We start from the raw sequence: 23,052 nt of genomic DNA, 5'->3' as shown, positions 1-23,052 counted from the left end.
CATAAATCAAAGTTTAGTAAAGTTTGCCTCTGTAAGAGCCTTTGTAAAGATGTCTGCAACTTGATCATCGGTTGAACAATAGTGCACTTCAAGAACATGGTCATGAATGAGATTTCTGATGAAGTGCATGTGTATTTCAATGTGTTTTCTACGCTGATGTTAGACTGGATATTTGCATAGTTGAATGGCACTTTGATTATCACACCAAATTGTTGTCGGATGTTGCTGTTGAAAACCAAACTCAAAACAGGATCTAATGAAGCCATAGGGCTTCCTTACTAGCTTCAATGGCACCACGATACTCTGCTTATACTGAAGAAATAGAAATGGCACTTTGTTTCTTGCAATCCCATGTAATAGGTCCAGAACCAAGAGTGAAGATATAACCTACACTAGACATCCGATCATCAGGGTCACCAGCTCAATCAAAATCAGTGAAACCAACCAATAGAGGAGATGCTTCTGCACTATAATGAATCCTAAATTAAATTGTACCTTGAACATAATGAAGTATTCTTTTAGTTGTTTTCCAATGACTTTCATGTGGGTTTTGCATAAACTGAGCAACAAGGCCAACAGAAAAGGAAAGTTCGGGACAGGTATGGGTCAGATATAAAGGTTTTCCAACAACCTGACAGTATAAGGTTGCATCAACTTTAGGGGAAGTACAAGTGACTGAAATTTTAGCTCCATGCTGAAAGGGAGAAGGGATACTTGGACTGGGAAAGGGAAATACCTTCTTTGGATTGCAATACTTGAAGACCAAGAAAATAATGCAAGTTTCCTAAGTCTATCATTTCAAACTACTTTTTAAGGCTGGACTTCACATGGTTTATAAGGTTGGGATCACTACTAGTAAGGATAAGATCGTTAACATAAAGAACAAGAATGATAAGAGACTTACCCACTTTCTTGGTGTAGATAATATTAAAAATAATGGTGGAATAACCTGGTCATAGTTTTTTAACCCAACGTTTCGGACTACTATGTGAGTCCATCTTCAGGGGAACGCCTAGATTCTTGAGAAAATTGATATGGATTAGGGCATGGAATAGGTAGGATATATATACTGATGGATTGATTTATGAGGGGAATGGTTTGGGGTCGGCTGGTGTAAATTATTATTCTGCTTTTTGTAATTTTAAAGCAATTTTATTAATTATATATGATAATAATATTTTTTTTTAATTCATGGTTATTTTAAATTACACTATTATATAATGTATAAATAACATTAATGAATGATTATTTAAACTAAAAAATATGTATCATATTATTATTATTATTATTATTATTATTATTATTATTATATTGAATTTAAATATTAAAATGTGTAGTTTTAATGTTTTTTGTTTTTTATTTTTTTATTTTTTTAAGGTTATTATGAATTTGACATTTAAAGTTATTGTTGATATTAAAAATCATTATTGAAAGTATATATATCCTACCTATTCCATGCCCTAATCCATATCAATTCTCAAGCATCTAGGCGTTCCCCTGAAAATGAACTCACATAGTAGTCTGAAACGTTGGGTTAAAAAACTCTGAACATGTTATTCCACCATTATTTTGAATTCTACTCACCTGTATGGATTCTCTCTTTAAAAGTAGAAACTATTGTCAGAATGACACCTAGACAGGCCAGTATCTAAAAGAAAGATATCCATTTTGGCATACGAAGCCTAAGGGGCTTGCTTGAGACCATAAAGGGATTTCTTAAGCAGACATACAAAGTCGGAATCTATTTGTATAAATCCAGGAGGTTGTTCCATATAGATTTTTTCATGCAATTCCCCATGCAAGAAGGCAGATTTAACATCCATTTGATCGACTTCCCATTTGAAAGAGGTAGCAAGGGAAAGAATAAGGCGGATAGAGTTCATTTTGGCAACAGGGGAGAAGGTTTCAGTATAGTCAATTCCTTCAACTTGTGAATAAGCCTTAGCAACAAGACGAGCTTTATGTTTATCAACTTTTCCATTGGGTCCAAACTTGGTTCTATAAACCCATTTACATCTAACAAGTTTTCATCCCTTTGGAAGAGGAACAAGGTCCCATGTATCATTTGCCAATAACAAATGATATTCTTCATTCGTAGATGTGTCCCAATCTGGATGGCCTGAAGCTTCTGCAAAGGTGTCAGGATCATAATCATTGAAGCTTGAGCCAGTGAAGAAGAGGCTCTATTAAACTGAGAATATGTATGACATTGATTTGTAGGATCACCTGCAAGAGCACCTGATGCATCCCAAGTAGCACAGACCCATTTTTGAAGATGAGCAAAAGGAGGATCCCAAGAAGGTGGGGGAGGATCTTCATCATATGAAGAAGAAATATTTTCAGAAGTAGAAGGGATAGAGAGAGGTGGCACATCTGCCGAACTAGGCTCGTAGGCCGATATATTTTCAGCAAACTTTACATCTCTTCTAATGATAACGTTGTTAGGTTTAGGTTGAAGAATTCTATATTCTTTGACATCTTCAGAATATCCAACAAAAATACATTTTTCACTCTTAGGTTCTAAGGCTTTATGTTTCTCATCTGTAATATGTGCCCATGCTTCACTTCTAAAAACACGAAAGTGACTTACATCTTATTTAATTCATCTCCATGCTTCTTCCAGAGTGATATTATTTAAAACCTTAGTAGGAGTGTGACTTATTATGTAATTTTCACAGTTAATTGCTTCCGCCCAAAAATTAAGACTAAGTCCTTTAGATTGAAGCATACAATTAGCCATTTCCTTTAAGGTGTGATTCTTCCTTTCAGCTACACCATTTTGTTGTGGAGTATATGGAACAGTATGTTGCAATTGAATTCCATGCTCAGTGAAAAAGTTGATGAATTTGTTGTTAACATATTCTCTGCCATTATCAAATCTTAGCTTAAGAATTTGATGTCCAGATTGTTTCTCAACAAAGGTCTTAAAGGCCAAGAACATGTTAAAGACTTCACTCTTGAGTTTTAAGAAGTATACCCAAGTGCGTCTAGAGAAATCATCAATGAAAGTTAAGAAATACTTGTAGCCAGAGAATGAAACAACTGGAAGTGGACCACGTAAATCACTATGCACAAGTTGTAAAGGGGTTGAGGCATGCCAAGAGGCACATTTCATAGTCGATTATTGTAGCATTTGTAATATTTGCTTCTTGTAGAATATCCAAGGAGTATTCCGTCATCGACCCGAGAATCAAATTTTCCTGGTGAGTCATCATTGATCTTCAGAAAACATTTTCTTCCAAAGGTTCTAAAGTACTTTACCAAAGCAGATCTCCCTTTCCATAGTTCGTATGGTGTCATGTCGTTATTTGGTCTCAGTTGAGTTCGATTCAAGGTATAAATTGTTGTCTCAACTGCTTCTTTCCAAAACTTGGGCTGCAAATCAGTTGCTAGTAGAATTGTTCTTGGCATCTCTTGTACAGTTATTTTTCTTCTTTCTACTACACCATTTTGTTTGGGAGTTCTAGCAACAAAGAGCTCTCTCTTAATTCCATGTACTTTACAAAATTCATCAAATTCTTTTGAAGTAATTTCTCCTCCTCTATCTTTTCTAAGGCACTTAATCTCTTATTCTTTCTCATTTTCTATTAGAGCTTTAAAATTTTTGAAACATTCAAAAGCATCATATTTGAATTTTATAAAGTATACCCACATCATTCTAGTATATTCATCAACAAATAAAGCAAAACACATTTCGCCTTTTTGAGCTTCAGTTCTGGTTGGTCTGCAAAATCTGCATGTATGTTCTCCAAAGGTTTTGATGTAGAGAACTCCTTAGTCTTGAAATTGGTTCTTGTTTGTTTTCCATGTTGACATGGTCCACAGACAACTTGATCTGGCTTGATAATTTTTGGAATATTCCTTACTGCATGTGTTTTGTTGATATTGATCAATTTATCAATGCTTATATGTCACAATCGTCTGTGCCATAGCCAACTTTCATTTGCTCTAATTACATAACATGTATCTTCTTGAATTTTGTTCAAAATGTATACATTATCTAGTGTTCTTATTCCTTTAGCTATAAGTTCACCTGAGGAGGAGCTCCTTATCTCACAATCTTTCGTACTAAATACAATCTTGTGTCCTTGATCACAAAGTTGACTGACACTCAAAATATTGTGTTTGAGTCCTTCCACCAACAATGCATTTTGGGCTTTTCCTTTTCCATTGATGAGAGCAACAATTCCTTTTCTAGCTATCTTGGTCAATCCACTTCCAAAAGACATATTGCCATATTTATTGATTAAGGAGGTAAATTTCTTTCGGTCACCTAACATGTGTCTTGAACATCCACTATCTACGAACCATTGATTTTCATCACTATGAGAACGAGGGCTATGCCACATTTATTAGTAATGGGTTCATCCTTTCGTAGAACTTCCTTTTTGAATGGGAAATTTTTTTCATCCTGACCATAATCATTACATAATGAGCAAATTGGATCATACTTATCCAAAGGATCAAAAGAGTTGTAAGTCTTGATTTGTCCTTGTTCTTTTAGGCCAAGTGGCTTTCTTTGTTGATTCTTATTTCTTGAAGCATTGTCTTTACGAGCCTTGCAATGATTGGCTTGATGACCAAAGTTTTTAAAATAAAAACAATAACCAAGAAAGATTTTTTGGGCCATGTTAGAATAGCCTTGACTTGAGGTAGAATTCTTCCTTGGAGTTGTCTTTCCTTCATTCCTTGGATTGATAAAGGTGAACATTTGTTCTTGGTGAGATGACTTCTCTTATTTTGGATGACTAGAAAGAATGTTAGCATAGCTTCTTTGGATTTCCTTATTCACATTCTCCTTTGTACTTGATGATTCTCCTTTGAAGCCAATCCCAGATTTGTCATATTGAGGTCTTTGAGCATTAAGGATGTTATCAAGTGTTTGAGATCTTTTCCAACTCCTTTTAACTTGATCCAATTCTTTTCTTAGCGAAACAATTTTAGTTTCATGTTTTTCACAAATCTCTTCTTTCTCTTTTAGTTTATTGTTCAAGAAATATTCCCTCCTTTTTTCTTCCTCCTTTTCTATTTTGAGAGACATAATCTTATTTTGTAATTTCTCATTTTCTTCAATGGCACTCATTAGTAACTCATCCACATTTACTTCGCCTTGTTGTTTGAAGTCATCATCATTTGTAAATGCCATGAATAATACTTCTCTGCTTCTAGCAGATTCATTTTCTGCATCTGACTCATCATCCTTTCTTTTGTGAAAAATTATATTTTTAGATCATTTCTTCTTGGTGATCATGAATTCATCTTCATCATAATCATCTTGTTTTGAGAAGAAGTTCTTCTTGTTAAAACCTTTCTTTTTGAACATCCCCTTTTATATTCCTCCTCATCATCACTATCATATTTATGAGGAAATTTTGCAGCATATTGACCTATACTTCCACATTTAAAACAAATGAGAGGATACTTACCTTTTAGCTTGGATCCTTTTCTTAGCTTTCGTACAAACTGTGCAAGTTCAAATTCAGTATCGAAGTCATCACTGCTAGTATTCCAATTCTTCCCTTTCCTTTTTGTATTTTGAATCTTTGAATGTTGCTTAATTGGAATTTGGGATCCCTTCTCTCATTTCATAGGCAATGAGAATTCCATGAATTTCATCCATTTTTAAAGTATCCAAATCCTTCATTTATTCTATGGCACTTACCTTGGAGTCAAATCTATCTGGAAGAGATCTCAAGACCTTTTGAACAATTGTGCTTTCTTCAATATTTTCTTCTAAGCTTTTAAGTGAGTTGATGACTTCAACTACTCGGAGAAAGAATGATGCAATGTCTTCTTCATCATCCATTTTAAGACTCTCAAATTTCCTTCTATGAGTTTGGAGCTTTTCCTTCTTAACTTTGGAGTCCTCGTCATATAAAGCAATGAGTTTGTCCCACATTTGTTTTGCAGAATCACAGCCCATGACTTTTGTGAATTCAGAGTCAGTAATTCCACTAGTTATGGAATTTAAAGCTTTGGCATTTGCAATGTAAGATTTCCTTCCATCTTGATCAGTCAGAAGAGTGGGAGGAGCTTTGTACTCATCCAAAACATATTTCCATACTTCAGGTCCAAGAGACATTAAATAGTAGGACATCCTCTTCTTCCAAAAACCAAAGTTTGTACCATCAAACAAGGGAATCTTTCCTGTCATTTCTTGATTCTTCATTGTGACTGTGAATCCTTCTTCCAGTTGTTAGGTTGATAATGAAGAAGTTTCCTATGATACCAATTGTTGGAAATACTAAGAGGGGGGTGAATCAGTATTTGTTTTCAATTGTTCTCTTTACCAGTTAGATTCTTCACAATTATAATTAGAAATGAAGTCAATAATAACTTTATTAAGAGAGGACTTTAATCCTCTTTTCAAATAATTGGGTACAATAATAATTGAAGGCACCAACCCTTCAAATTCCCAGGCACCAACTTGGAATTTTTAATGAGGCTCTGACCCCTAGGGCTTCGACCCTATTCTTCTCAAGGCTCCAACCTTGTTTTTTAGGGGCACCAACCCCTAGGACACCAATCCTAATTGTTTATTTTAATAGAGAATGTGTGATGTACTTACCTGAATGTCCTTGACAAATTCTGCATTGTTCAATCAATTTCCAAAGACTTCACTGTTCAATCACTTTCCAAAGACTTCACTGTTCAATCACTCTGCTTCACTGTGTTGTCTTTAATTCTGGGCTTCACTTCATTAATTGATTGTTCAAGAGAAGGTTCTTCACTATCCAAAACAGGATTCTACAAAGTATTGTTTCATTGTTCAAACAATACTACAATCTGATCCTTTCTGATTCAAGGAGAGACAGTCTTGTCACTACTTAATATGAAGTCTGAGTGTAACATTCAAGCCGCAATCCTAGAGCTGAGGTCTAGATTCATAGTCCACTTTCCAAGACTGAGTTCTGTTGATGAGATATAATCGTTAGAGAGAGAGCTTACCCAATCTAAGCTAATAGACCTAATATGGAATCCAAAGGTATATAGTCACATTCAAAAATGAGTCGTTGTTCTAAGGTATAAAGCCACAGGCCCGAGGTACAGGTCTTGCCACCAATCCGAGAGATCCACTATAATTATCCTGGAATGAGACACAGTTTGGGCCCAAAGATCACTACAGTCCGAAGATGTTGAGTCACTTTCTGAATGTGTAGAGACAAACCTAGGATGTAGAGTGGAAATACAATGACACAAACCCAAGATATAGAGCCACAGACCCAAGGTGTAGTCTCTGCATGTTTACTATAATAATCATGAGAGCCAAGAAATAGTCCACCAAGCAAGCTAGACACCAATCCGAGATAGACAACGAGATATATATAACTTCCTATTTTTGTATTCTCCTTCTTGAAGATTCACGAGATGTGAACCTTTAGCTTGTTGTCTTCCAAGTTGTGATCGAACTAATAAGTAAAGAATGAATACATATTCCTATTATATAGTGTTCATGTCTCTCCAACTAGGTCGACATGAGTAGGCTAGTATAGGTCGGCTCACTGTCCAGAATAATATCCTTAGCTTAAAAAATTTATATCTCCCAAACTATTTGGATTTTCGGGCCAAGTAAGAGCTTATTGGCAAGGAAAATTTATGCTCTAAAAGATGGTATAGGTATCATATTGAGAGGTTACCTCTAAGGTAGAGAAAAAACATTTTTTAATGTTACTAGTCATCAATTAGTGCAGAATTGGAGGTAGGACAGAATGGCTTCATGAAGAGTAAGGCCATGAAATGTAAGGCTTTGTGGTGACATTTACTAGGAGAGCTCAATATATATTTCATCAATGACAATTATTGACCAACATTTTGGACATCTGGCTAAATATTGCAGACTTAGAAGCTCTTCAAAGGAATTCTCGCAAAATCAAAATGAACAAGTATGGAAAAAGAAGACTGAAAAATGTGTTATCGCTCTTAAGGATCAAAGCAACAGAAATGTTTGGTATGTTGACAATTTCTCAACGCATATGACTAGAGATAAAAATAAGTTCATATCCTTGAAGGAAAAGAAGGGTGGAATAGTGCCTTTTGGAATTGACGGGTCTTCAAACGTCATAAGAGAAGGTACGGTCACACTTGGAAGCAAGGATGCATTAGCGAAGGATGTGCTGTTGGTTGAAAATATGAATCACAATCTGCTCAATTTGGACAGATATGCGATCAAGGACACGCGACGCTATTCAACTCTAAGAAATGTGAAATCTGGAAAGGAAATTTTGGAAAAATTGTGGCTACAGCAAGCAAAGATCCAGATGACATATACATTTTGGATGAAACACCTAAAGGGTGCTTTTTGGAAAAATAAGATGAAAGTTGGTTATGGAAAAAATGAATGGGACATATAAATTTCGACAATTTGGTCAGGATCAGCAAAAAGGAAGCAGTAAGATAAATGCCTAAAACTTCAAACCTACCAATACGATATGTGAATCTTGTTGGCATGACAAACAAAAAAAAGTTGAGTTCAAGACAAAGGAACACTTTGTGTCATGTCCATTGGAATTAATACATACTGATCTATGTGGTCCTATGAGAACAAAAGGTTTAGACGGTGAATTATACTTTATGCTAATGATAAATGATTACACCATAATGATAGCCGTCATTTTCTTAAAGAAAAAATATGAGGCATTCGAATGTTTCAAAATCTACAAGGAATTGGTCGAAAATGAAACTGATTTTAAGATCAAATGTATGAGATCGGATATTGGCAGAGAATTCACATCCAAAGCATTTCAGCAATACTGTGATGAAAATGGAAAAAAATCAACTCACAATAGCTAGAACACCACAGCATAATGGAGTTGCTGAAATAAAAAACAAAACCGTACAGGAAATGGCTAGAACAATGTTAAATGAATCAAAATTGGATGATAAATTATGGGTTCAAGCAATTGATACAGTCGTATTCATTATAAACAGAGGTCTGCTCAGGAACAATTGTAACATGACTCCGTATGAATTATGGAAGGGAAGACCGGCTAACATCAAATACTTCAAAATATTTGGAAGTAAATGCTACATCAAAAGAATAGAAAAAAAAATTGGGCAAATTTGATTCCCGTGTTGACGAAGGTATTTTCGTTGGTTATTCATGCAAAAGAAAGGCTTATAGATGCTACAATCTGAGGCGAAAACAAATAGTTGAAAGCATAAATATTACTTTTGACGAAGACTGTGTTCTAAAGGATAACAATGAGATCATATTTGAGGGGCTTGAGGTAGAATCTATAAAGGATGAAGAAGAATCGCCAGAACAAGACCAATCAAATAAGGAAGCAATAGTCAACCAAGAGGAAATAAGAAGTAATCAACATGATGTACAAGAAACTTCTCCAAAAGTTTTAAAACAATAGTGTCAAAAGAATCATACATCAAATCAAATCATTGACAACATAAATGAGGGAATTAGAACCAAAAGAAGTCAACAGCTTCGTTCATAACAGCAAGCCCACCTTGCTCTTTTAGCAACTTTTGAGCCTAGCAATTTTGAGGAAACTAGTCAAGATGAACACTGGGTAGCAGCTATGAATGAAGAATTGGATCAAATTGAGAAGAACGACACTTGGGAATTGGTTCCACGACCAAAGAATAAAAATGTTATTGGAAATAAATGGGTCTTCAGAAACAAATTGAATGAGGATGGACAGGTTACTAGGAATAAGGTAAGATTAGTCTGTAAAGGATATGCACAAGTAGAAGGAATTTATTTTGAAGAAAAATTTCCTCCCGTTGCTAGAATGGAACCTATCAGGACGTTTCTCGCTTATGCATGCTCGAGAAAAATCAAGGTGTCCCAAATGGATTTTAAGTCATCCTTTCTAAATGGTGAGTTGGAAGAAGAAATTTACATTGAACAACCCGGAGGTTTTCTACTCTATGACAAGGAAGACTACGTCTGCAAATTAAAGAATGCACTATATGGTCTCAAACAAGATCCTAGAGCTTGGTATGCTCGTCTTGATGGATATCTACATCAACAAGGATTCAAGAAAGGAAGCGTCAGCAGTAATCTCTATGTTAAAGTGGATCAAGATACTAACAATTATCGAGGTATATGTGGACGATATAATATTTGGAAGCAATGATGACATATTAAGTAAAAAATCTGCCACAAAGATGCAAAGTGAGTTTGAAATGTCTCTACTTGGTGAGCTGACATACTTTTTAGGGCTTCAGATATCTCAGCAGGATAAAGTAATATTTATATATCAAACCAAGTACATCAAGGAAATTCTCAAGAAATTCAATATGGAAGATTCCAAGCATGTCCTTACCCAAATGGTAACAGATTGCAAGTTAATTTTAGAAGATTTGTCAAAGGATGTGAACTGGAGGTTGTATAGATCTATGATTGGCAGTCTTCTATATGTGACAACGTCTTGGCCAGACGTAATGCGGGAAGTTAGACAAGTAGAAATATCCCAAGCAGCACCAAAACAATCTCATATTATTGTCATCAGAAGAATTCTTCGATATCTTAAGGGAACAACAAAATATGGTTTAGGGTATCCCAAAGGAAATGATCTAGTTATCCAAGCTTATACAGATGCAGATTGGGCAGGAAGTGTTGATGATCGAAAGAGTACCAATGGAGCAACATTCTATCTAGGTGGTTGCCTTGTTTCATGGTTAAGTAAAAAGCAGTCTTCAATCTTGTTATCCACAGTGGACGCAGAATATATCGCGGCAGCAACTTGTTGTACTCATGTTCTCTGGATGAAGCAAACATTTCAAGATCTTCAATTCAAGTTTGATGAGCCTATTCCCATCTTCTACGATAACACTAGTTCCATCAGTATCTCCAAGAATCCTATGATGCATTCCAAAACAAATCACATTCCAATCAAATATCATTTCATTAGAGAGAAGGTCACCGAAAAGAATATCAATCTTAAATATGTTGGCACAAAGAAACAAATTTGTTGACATCTTTACCAAACCATTACCTTGTGAATCATTTGAGTATCTTCGCCAAAACCTTGGGATTCTCTCAAGTTATCATTAGACTCTTTCGCTTATCTAACTAAGTAGAAAGGGGGAGTGGAGGTGTGTACAGGTCCACAGAATGACAGTTTGTTAGGGGTAGTTTTCCTTTGCCATTGATGACAAAGGGGGAGAGAATACAGTAGGAAGAGGTGTCATGATCGCAGGGGAAGTAATTGTGTTTCCATCAATGCCAAAGGGAGAGATTTTTTATTAGTGATTGTCATTGATGTCAACCCAAGCAGCATCAGGGGCTACCTGGATCTTGCATGGGACTTTTTACTTGACAACTTACTCTATTCTGAGTCAAGGATCTTCTAGATGGATTCTATTCATCGAGATGTTTCCATTGATAAACAGCACGCCACGTAATTCTTCATGGTTTGAGAGATATTCTTGTTTGAAGTTAGTAACCCCAGTTAGTGGGATAAAACCCCATGGGGTTGTGGCATGGCACTCATCATTGGTTTTGGTCATTGAATAGTCAATAATTAATAATTTTTTAATCTCTTAATATCCCTCCAACGTTCACTTGTTGAAGTCCCTCTTAACTCAAGTCATTTCTATAAATTGTGACCCTCATATCCTCCTCATGTAAGCACTTTTAACGAACTATCTTGTGAGAAGGCCCTCATGAGATTCCAACACATGATTTGCTGCAGGTATTTTAAGGTTTCATTGAGGTCTAGTTAGGGCACAAAATTATGATCAAGTTTGAAGATTTGTTTTGAAGCAAGTTTAGAGCCTTGGATTCTAGGATTTCGCTACTTCAAACAGGTCATCATAGAATTTTTGCTATAACCTTTTTTCCATGAAGCTTCAAAAGCTGCTTATAACCATTTGAGCCAAAATCTCAATGAACCTCGTGACTAAATTTCATATATTGGTTCGCTACATTTTCAAAGATATGACCTGAGGAAGTTAGGGTTTTTGCATGCTCCTAAATTCCATGTCAAACAGGTGACCTTGGGAAAATCATCATAACTTTCTCTCTGAGCATTGGATTGAAATTTTGTAAATTGTGACATAAATAGGATGTATTATAGTTTGTTGGGTTTCATTTTCAAGTTCTAAGGTCGAAACAATGACACGTGGCACTTCGTACAAGTTCGCTCTACTGAACGAGTCTATAATCAAGTCATCGTAGGATATTGGGCAAAACTCTTTCTTAAAGAATCAAATCTCAATCAAACCTATGGGGTTGGAAAGAGGACTCAGAGGGATACCACAAGAATAAATTTCAGACCTTGGAGATTTAAAATTACATAGATACAACAGATTCAATATTGAGCTCCTAGAAGGCAAGAAAATGTATGCGTTCAAGGATCACTGCAGTAAGGACCACACATCAATACTAAAGGGTAAGTATTCTACAGCAAGGTATGTATGATTAGTGATTTCATTTGAATTTTGAATATCATCTTTGACATGTTTTTTTGAAGGACAGTGTAAGTATTTTGTTTGTGTATTGGTTTGGGTCTTCTTCATTAATGCATGTGTGGGAAGGAGGAAACTTCAGGATAACTTGGACACATACTAAAAGGACATGTAGTGCCAATGTACCATTACTCGAAGAAATAACGATAGTACTTCAGCAGCTACATGTGGTCCAAGAATAAATGTCAAGTCAAGTGTCAGGTATTGCCAAAAATCCAGTGGTGTAAAAGAGTTATCATTGTAAATTTGTAAACGAGTCATCATTGTAAATTTGTAAAAGAGTCATTATTGTAAAAGAGTCAATCTACCTAGAGTCGAAGAGGCATTGTTGGGAGGTATAGGAGTCATTGTTGTATGATGTCATGGTTAGGTTGCAGGTCATAGTGTGATTGGGTAATTGGTCAAGTACAAGAAAATCATTGTAAATTATATTGTATCATGGATCATTGTCCCTGGTACGAGAGTCCACTCTCTTGTTTCATTTCTAGTCATTATAGGGTTTCAGGGAGGTGTTAGGGAGGTGCATGAAGTCACCTTCAAGTTGGAGCCTATGAATACTTCAGGGTGATAGGTTGGTCTAGGATGTTGGGGCATCCATTCAGTTGACTACTGAAGAAACCAGGGCATTGGGGCGTCCTTCTAGTGGGAGCTAGAGAAGAATGCTTTTATATAATTCTAGGAAGTTGTATCTTTCATTTCAGTTGGGGTTGAAGATTAAAGAATTTATTAGAAAAGCATTCTATGGTTTTTGACCCGAAGGGGGTTTTCCACCTAAAATTGTTGTGCCTACTGTGTTTTATTGTTTACTGTTGTTACTAGATAAACATTAATAATAATTTAAGATTAACTAATGCTCTGAAAAGATTTAAAAGTGATAATTGCTAAGGAATATTGATTCACCCCCCCTCTCAATATTTGATCCAACATCTTTGACGTCTCCAGTTATGACGAGACCTTTCATAAGAATCCCTTTCCATGAATTCAGAGGAGATCTTTTTCATTGATGTGTTTAATGACTTAACTTTCTTCGAGGAATATCTTTATCCTCCTTTTTCATGGAAGGAATTCCGATAACCCAACCAACTTATAGATATCCTTCAAACATGAAGTCATTTTACCAAATTTAATTAAATAATGAAAGATACTTACTTGACAAGTGAATATGAAATCTTCTACTTGATCACTTTGATGATGGTTGAAGAAGCTCTATTAGTGCTCCCTCTTGGATGATCTTCTTCCAAATGAAAAAGCATTTATTCAATAAAGAAAATTGCTTCTTTTGATGAGGATGATTTGTTGCTTCCTCAGATGATCTTCTTCAAGGACAAGGAGAAGATCCTTTCTTTCTTTATAACCTTGAAGATGATGACAATGTCTTCTAGCCTTGAAGATACTTCGACTTCTTCAGTAGTGAATGAATGCAAATCAGAATTGCTTCTAAGGTTTTGACTTTCTTCACGATGAAGTGATATTTGTCTCTAAAGTTCTTCGAGCTGCCTTGCTTTGTATATAACTTTATGAGGGTCTTTGTGGTCTTTTTATTATGTCTAGGGACCAACCCTATATCTTTTTTTTTTTAAACAAACTAAAAATACAACCATAAGAAAATTCAAAAATTATTGAGCATTATATAAAACTTTTTCTGAATTTCACTTTATTAAACATATCTTCAAATTTACATATTACTAACTAAAACCATAATGAAGTCATACAAAAGAATATTATAACAACATAGGTATCGTTCACCAAGAGACGAGATTCAAACTTGACTTCCCATTATTTTCAGAGGAGATCTTTTTCATTGATGTGTTTAATGACTTAACTTTCTTCGAGGAATATCTTTATCCTCCTTTTTCATGGAAGGAATTCCGATAACCCAACCAACTTATAGATATCCTTCAAACATGAAGTCGTTTTACCAAATTTAATTAAAGAATGAAAGATACTTACTTGAAAAGTGAATATGAAATCTTCTACTTGATCGTTTTGATGATGGTTGAAGAAGCTCTATTAGTGCTCCCTCCTGGATGATCTTCTTCCAAATGAAAAAACATTTATTCAATAAAGAAGATTGCTCCTTTTGATGAGGATGATTTGTTGCTTCCTTGGATGATCTTCTTCAAGGACAAGGAGAAGATCCTTTCTTTCTTTATAACCTTGAAGATGATGACAATGTCTTCTAGCCTTGAAGATACTTCGACTTCTTCAGTAGTGAATGAATGCAAATCAGAATTTCTTCTAAGGTTTTGACTTTCTTCAAGATGAAGTGATATTTGTCTCTAAAGTTCTTCGAGATGCCTTGCTTTGTATATAACTTTATGAGGGTCTTTGTGGTCTTTTTATTATGTCTAGGGACCAACCCTATATCTTTTTTTTTAAAACAAACTAAAAATAAAACCATAAGAAAATAGCATTGGGAACTCAAAAAATATTGAGCATTAATAAAACTTTTCTGAATTTCACTTTATTAAACATATCTTCAAATTTACATATTATTAACTAAAACCATAATGGAGTCATACAAAAGAATATTATAACAACATAGGTATCGTTCACCAAGAGACGAGATTCAAACTTGACTTCCCATTATTTTCCCTTGTTTGTTGTCGGTCGCCTCCAAGTGTGAATGTCAACGTGCTTAATCTGAATGAAATGACCCACCGGTTGACCTCCCAGCCTACTCCTTGGGTGCTCTCCTTCCCTGTAGACTCCCAAGCTACAATAGGGTTGTACAATGAAGGAATGTATTAACTGGTAGAGAAGAGCACTCTTTGGCTCAAGAGTCTCCTCTCTAAAGCCCTCTACCTCACCAAACTCACTATAGCTCGTAGTCACTACTCTGACATAGTCTCATCCATCCAACAGTAGGGTAAAAAAAGTCCCTTCTCCCATGGCCTTCCCCTTCTTTTATAGGAGTCCTCATAGGTGACACTTGGCATTTCATGCATAATTAATTATTTTTTATAATTCAATAGTTTTATTATTCACCCACCCATGTGTCACTTTCTCATTTAGGGTCTCCAAAATTATTTACTTAAATTTTAATTTAAAACTAATGTTTTTTCTCACCTCAGCAAGATTCTTATTTCTTCTCCTAGTTGTCTCTTGATCCCCCTTTTTACTCCTTAATTTTTGTTCATTACTAAAGTCAATTGATAAGTCAAGATTTGATCCCCTATCTAATCCCTAATTTAACTCGAGTTATCTCTTAGATGGATATTCTTATGTTGGTTGTTTCCACGTGGAGGTTCTCTAAATTTCTCTAAAATTTAATATATTAATCTTATTTTAATTCATCATCCTCTTCTCTTAATTAGGTTTAACTATTTTAGGATTAATATTCATCCTTACATTTATGTCCCTCTTTCCCCTTTTTACCTAATTAAACTACATTATCTACCTAATATTTTCCAACATGGGGAGGGTAGAGTTTTTAAGGTAAACATTTTATTTCTTCCTATGGTCCTCTTAACCCATGTTTTATTCTTGATTTAATTACCTTGGTTTCTAACATCATTTACCCTTGATGTGAATTTACCTGGTTTTCATATCTTGATTATATTTACTAATTTATTTATTTTTAATGATTCCAAGGGTGCCAAGTTTGGTCGTGCCCTTCAAGAACTTCCCTTGAAGTTCCAAGGGTGTCACGCCTAACATTTTATTTGTGATGCCAAGGGTGCCAAGTTGGTCATTCCCTTCAAGAAATTCCCTTGAATTTCCAAGGGTGCCACACCACTTTCCCTTCAAGTATTCAGTGACTACGAGGGGAAAGTATAGGTGCAACGACAGAGACCACTATCATCTCTTATGTTGCCTGCTATAGTGAGACTAATGGTGTCGGGGATCAAGGTGTTATCACCCAGGTTGTTCCCTTTGACTCCCAAGGGAATACGGCCAGGGTAACCACTAACCAAGCTTTGGATTATAGGTCCTAGCCTTCCTATAACCAGAGAGGGCTCTCTCTATAAGTTTAGCTTTGCTTTGTGAAGATTTTAGGCTAGATATGAGGTGAGGGTTGTTTTGAATTTTGGTTGAATGATGTCTCTCAGTGCCTAGGGTGGAAAACTTCAGATAGTATTAGTTCATTGGGCAATGGAGTCTGTGGCTACAGGTTGTTTGAAATATTGAGTGGGGATGTTGAAACTGCAGGGCCTTTTAACTATTTCATGAAACAAACTTGAAATTGTGATGGTGAATTGTGTTTAACCAGTGAAAAGCAATTAAGAATTTTCCACTAAGCTGTGGGTGTGAGAAAGAGATATACTGCACAGGAGCAGATTTGAATTCCTGAACAATAACCACTGTGAAAGATATAGTTTGAAGATGCAGCAATTAAGAATTACACCCTTATAACTATAACTGAAGAAAACATTTATAACAGCATAGATTGAGGCCAGGGTATTCTATGAATAAATCCTGGAACTATTCTTTTTCTCTGCCATTAGCTGTAAAACATAACATATGATTGGGTTATGAAGAAATAATAAAAACACATAACGAAGAGTTTAAAGGAAACTTATTGAGCCATGAAATACGCAGGAATCCTGTAGCATTCAGCAAACACACTACAACACCTCAGACAACACAGAGCTTAGGAAATTCTATCAGCCTTTGTATTAATCCTCTGAAAATTTACAGCATAAGATCTCTAGAAGAGAAAATCAACAACCCCTGCAAGCTTATGCAAGGGCGAATATATACAATCGGTTACACAAAATATCTGAACTGCTGAGTCACTTGGTAATTAAATATGTTTACCAACTTTACAGAATAGCAGATAAGGAAGTTATTGATGCTCTAAATACAAATTGAATGCTTTTTAATTCTGTCAGAAGACTTTTTGACCTTTGGAGGCCACTGAGTCGGTTGAGCGTTCTGAATAAATGCTGAATGATGTGTCTTTATGCTCTGTTATGTTGTAGCTTTCTCGGCCCTGCCATCTGTAACTGTCAGTGCTGCTCTGGTGGCCGAATTGGTTTCCTGAGTTGGCTCAGTCCTTTCTTCGCCATTCATACTGAATGCATCGAATTTTCCTGAACATGATGACTTCTGTTTTTTATGGAAGAACTTGATGAAAGTCTTTTGTTTACAGTAACAACTGTATCCTTTTGGTCCACCATTCCTGTGTGGGCAATTGATGCCTCAAAATTGCATCTAGGGTCTCATCTGCCTCTGTATATTTGTAGAAGTTTGGAGGCACTTCAAATAAATGTCTAATCTCATTCATAATGAAAAATAAGTTCTCTACTCTGCCGTAGAGACTTTGCCCAGTTGCTGGCCCTGTTACCTCTGAGGTACTTGATCCTTGAGTGATCTGATTGGTGGCAAATGTGTTCACCCTTTTTGCATAGTTCTCATGTGATAGTAGTCTCCCTGCGCTGTTCAGCAAGCCAGGAAGACCTTTGTTTTGTAGTGCTGCAAACTTGTCCATGAACCTGTTTACTTCTGTCTGCATGTCCTGGCTTCTTCTTTCCAATGTTTGTACCAGGCTTCTCAATTTGAGGACCCTCTTTATCAGCTGGATGGTTTCAGTTCTATTGGAGATTCCCATTGCTGCCAGCTGAGGACCTGTGCGGTTATTGAGCACATTGATCATTCTGTTGGCTATCTCAGGCATATTGCCTAGAGATGCCCTTGATCTTTGGACTTCCTTGTGTGCTTTGGCTATGAGTTCTGTTTGCTCATGAATAGTCTCAATGTACTGCCACTGATCTGTAATTGATTGGCCAATGTTGGCCCATAAGACTGTCTTGCGCTGAGCCACCACTTTGTCAAGGGTGAGCTCTTTCTCCAGCTCCTTTATCTTCTCTTTGAGAGCCTTGACTTCTCTTCCCTTTTCAGCTATGCTTTGCTTTGACTTGTCATATTTTTCATTGAGCTTAGCCAAATTCTCCCTGGCTTCATTTAGCTCTGCCATTTGGGCTTCTAAGGCCTGAATTTCATTCTTTAGCTTCTGCATGTCAAGGCTTGGAGCCTGCTCTGTTGTTGGTGCTGGTGCTGATGTAGATGGTGCCGTTTGAGCTGTCTGTTCTGTAGGAGGAGCAGTAGTCTGAGGAGTTTCCTCAAGGTTGATTATTTGTGGAGGGGGCTGAGATGTTTGGCCTCCTTCCTTCTGTTGCAGGGCTGCCTGCAGTGCAGCCTCTGACTCTCCCAATTTCTCTTGTGTCTGGATCAGCTGTTTGTATAACGATACCAGCATAGCTGCTGCATCTTGGTCATGCCTTAGCTGGGCAACCTCTCCTGTTTGAGGATGAAGAGTTGCTGGGATCTTAACCATTTTTCTTAACGCTGCCATATCTGCATCTCTTAATTTCAACAGCGCTTGTATAGCTTTGGTGTCCTTGGGATCATGCCCAAGCTCTATAATGATATCCTCCAATGCTTTGATTCGGTTGTCCTTTGCCTGGGAGGATGCTTTCTCCAACTCAAGTTGGGCAGCTGTGTTGTTTAGGCTATTTTCCAGCCTATAATTCACCAATGTTTTGTCTGCAAGAGTGGCATATACCATCTCACCCGTTTGCTTGTGCAATTCAATCTGATCCATAGGGTGGATGTCTTTTGCTAAGACCTCAAGGTTGGTCCTTATGTAGTCTGCAGCTGACTGTGGCTGCAGCATGGTTGGCATGAAATGACTCATTACCATTTTTCCCTCATGTACATCATAGGCAGACATCAATCTCTGCTGGTTTGTAGGAGCCATCTTTAATAAATGGTTGTAGAGTTGCACCTTGAGGGGCTCATTCCTCTTTTTGATATCAATAAATTGTTGTTTGATGCCTGTTTCAGCTCCCCTTTGGTGGCTTGAGGAGCTGACTTCTCCTCCAACTGTCCTCTCTTGTTCCTGCTGAAAGGAACTTGCAGATGCCTCCATACTCGGTGGGCCCATGCCCAAAGATTGCCCAATAGGCATTTCTTCCTCAGAGAGGGGATTCATTCTGTGCCTTTTCTCCCCGTGAGTTGTGGAGGTGGTGAGGGGAGTCTCCTGCTCTCTATCCCTCTTTTTTCCCTTTTCTTATTTTTGTGGAGTTTGTAGTACTGAGGCCTCCACTGTCTTTTCTTGCCTATGAGGCACAGTGTCTTGTGCCTGCTGCCCAGTGGATATTGGGGCTTCAGCTGTTTGTTCTTGCTGCTGTATTGGCTGCCCCTCTTTTTGCTGTTCTTTTTGCTGCTGTACTTCTTCATGAGGTGGCTGTTCTGGCTCCATCTCTTTCTCTTTGCCTTTGCTGGAAGCCTGATCAGTAGCTTTGGCTGCTTGCTGATGTGCTGTAGAAGATGAGGCAGCTGCTCCCACTTGAGTGCCTGGAAGAGAAAATACCTGTGAACAAAGCTCTAAGTCAGCCAACTTTTGGAGATTTTTTACTGCTCTTTGACCTAGTTCTTCTTGTGTGGCAGCCTCCTCTAAGGTGCCTTCCCTCCACTTTAGTTGATTTGCATATTTTTCTATGTGAGGCAACCTTAAGTGGTCATAACTGGCCAGCCTATATCTGACCCTTCTTAAACTTATGAAATGATTGGGGTCGTATGGTTTCCAAAGGAAGCTGGTCTGTAAGCCAAGGGCTTCTAGCATTCTATCTGCCTCTTGCCAACCTTCCTCCCTTTTATTGTAAATGAAGTGGCCTAATTGGTTTCTGACTTTGAGCTGTGCTTTCTTGCCCTTGCCTGAAAAATGGAGTACATCAGCATTCCCAAATTGCCTGAAGTACTCGAGGGCAAACAATCTCATAGGCACATATTTGGGTAATCTGTATGGGGGCAACTCACACCCATATATTCTGATAACTGTGTGGTTTTGGTAATAGTACCAATCCCCAATGCTGTATACCTTAGACAACTGAAGAATCCTCTGCATCTCATCAGTTAGTCTTGGAGGAGGTGAGCTCAGAAGCAGAGACATGGCTGGGTGGATGAAGAGGTCTATAAACTCACAATAAGTGTATGGAGAACAAGATCTGCAGTGGAAGGCAGAGGACCAATAAACCACTAACCTTGGATTGCCTTGTGCATCCACTCTTTTCACAAGAAAAGGAAATTTCTCATGCTGAAAATATAAGATTAAGTGGTAGATATAGGAGGTGTATCTGAACACCCTTTCTCTTGCCAAGTTCATCAATTGTTCATGTATTTTATCGGATATGTAAGTGGCATAGTCATAACAGATTGGCGACTTGCCAGGGGAAAACATGAGCATCATCACCAGCACAGTTTCATCAACATATTCTATTGAATTATAGCCCAATATGGGACTAATCATGTCTACAAGGTCTCTGCCCAATTGGTTGAGGTATACATGAGAAATGGGAGGGTACTGCACGGTGTCAGAGTCAATGTACAATTGATTCATCTTGGTAACTTGAGCATCTGTTAGCTTAGCTCCTTGCTTTATCAGATCTATCAGTGATAAAGGAACTAATTTCTTATCAGTATTGAAGTGTAGCATCTCTCTGATGGCTTCAGGGGTGACATAAAAAACAACTGAGCCTGAAGGGTCAAGCACAGCCCTCTGAGTGGGGTCATAGCAGTCAGCACATCGGTGGATTAGGTCAAGAAACTGGTTGACCTGAGGGAGCTTGAAGATAGGGAGGAAAGAGTCCCAAATGCCCAATACATCCATTCCACTCTCATGCTTGATCTTCAATTCATTTAGCAAGTGAATGTGGTAATTGCTATGCATTAGCATTTCCTCTGATATTTGATAATCTAGATCTGTTAATGCTTTCCACTCCAACTCTCTCTGAGGGGCATTCAGTGGAGCAATATTCAGGGCCACAGGAGCTACTGGTGCATCCATGGTTAAGTAGTACTATGATTTGTATTAGAACTGGTTACAGTGGGTAGAACAATACAGAGGGGTATTTTTGCAGCAGTGAGGCAAATTGCCAAGGAAAAATGGAGTAAACAGTGGTAAGAATAGTTCAAATTCTCTAATGAGAGGTAATTTGAGTGAATGCAGGGACCAGTAGCACTGTTTTCGCGGTGAATTAGTGCAGCTCAGGTTTAAGTCCACGAATGCGCAGACTGACTGTAGATTTTGTGAAAATTTGGCTAAACGAGGCTCTGCAGGTGAATTTTGACTCAACACTTGGAAAAGCAGGCTGGCTACCGGGGATTTGCTGGTAAATATAGGCTTCCTTGCTCTTTTTAACTTAGTTTCGGACAATTATGGACACAACCAAGCGGGAAGGGAATGATTCGGATAAATACCTGGTGTAATGCCGGAAAATGGTCACAAATGCAGGTGGGCTTGAAGGTGCCAACGGTCCTCGGGTTGATTTCTGCAGGTTGGCGACGAACGGTCGTAATTTGCATGCAGAGGTGAGCAACAGTCTATTTAGCAAAAGTGACAAAAAACACGAAATTTGGCTAAAATATGGACTTTTCGGGTTATTGGCGCTTTTTTTGGATGACGTCAGCATGACGTCATCAGGTGGGGTCAAGGTCGGGTGACGTCAGCATGACGTCATTGGCTGACGTGGCGGCCTGTGAGTGGTCCACGGGGACTGCATAGGTGGAGGACATGTCAGAGCGATGGCGGGCGGGGGTGCTGACGCGGTGGTGAGGTGGCGTGACGCTGGCATGACCGGTCAGCGGAAAACCGGAAGTGGTAAGCGGTATGATATCGCACCGCTCTTTATACGGAAGCGGGATTGTCAGAGGGCGGCCCGATACAATTTGGGGGTGACGCGTGGCAGAGGCCTGACGTCACCCTCTGACAAATTTCGGAAGCTAACAGCAGTACATCGGGGCCGCTCCGAAATTGATAAGGGCCGTCGGATGGGAAAGCCCAGATCCGACGGCTGGCGGGAGGCAGAGGTGGCCGGACGATACGGTCAGGCGGGACCAATAAAATATTATTATTTGTTTTGAAATATGCGCCCGACGGACTTTGGTATATAACGGCAATTTGGGTTATTTCAAAGTATTTTTGTGGAAAAATGCGCATGGCAACAAACTTAGGATAGGGCGGAAAAATGGGTTTTTGGTTTATATTGCAAATTGCGCGGGTTAGGAGTAATAGTGGGTCATTTTACAAGGTTTTTTGCAAATGAAGAGGGTAAATGGTTTCAAAGGTTTCTGAAGGGAAAAGAGGGGTAGGGCTTAGGTTGTTAAACTGACCAGAGGTCAATTCAATCCCTGACCTTGGACATATGGCTATAATGCCAGGGGGGGGGAATATCTATACATTGTTTGGGGTTTATACACCATAGTGTTCATCATAGTAGGGGAAAGGGGAACATAGGGGATTTAGATAATAAGAAGTTAGGAGTTAATATGAGTGGAAGAGGTGGATGAGGAGTGGAAACACTAAGTTTTATATTGAATCAACTTAGTTTAGGGAGTAGATCAAAATGAAAAGAATTTTACACAAGAAATGTGGCTTTTAAAGAGATAAGAACCAACAAAAAACTTTGACTTTCTTTGATGCACATGGGTAGTGTTGGGATGTTAGCAATGAATGTGAAGGGGGAGAAACAGGAAGTTAGACATGCTCCTTTGTTTGCTGCAAAGTGATGGAGAAGAGGAGCTTCCCTATCCACTGATGTTTCCTTTAGACTAGCAAAATTCAACTGGAAGGAATGACATTTCTGCAACCCCTTCTACCTACCCATTAACTTGCCTAGC

The sequence above is a fragment of the Pinus tabuliformis genome, chromosome X (genome assembly GCF_031772625.1).
Source record: "Pinus tabuliformis cultivar Carrire ecotype Pingquan chromosome X, CPIR1, whole genome shotgun sequence".
Taxonomy (NCBI): Eukaryota; Viridiplantae; Streptophyta; class Pinopsida; order Pinales; family Pinaceae; genus Pinus; species Pinus tabuliformis.
Note: the sequence above shows the minus strand (reverse complement) of the source record.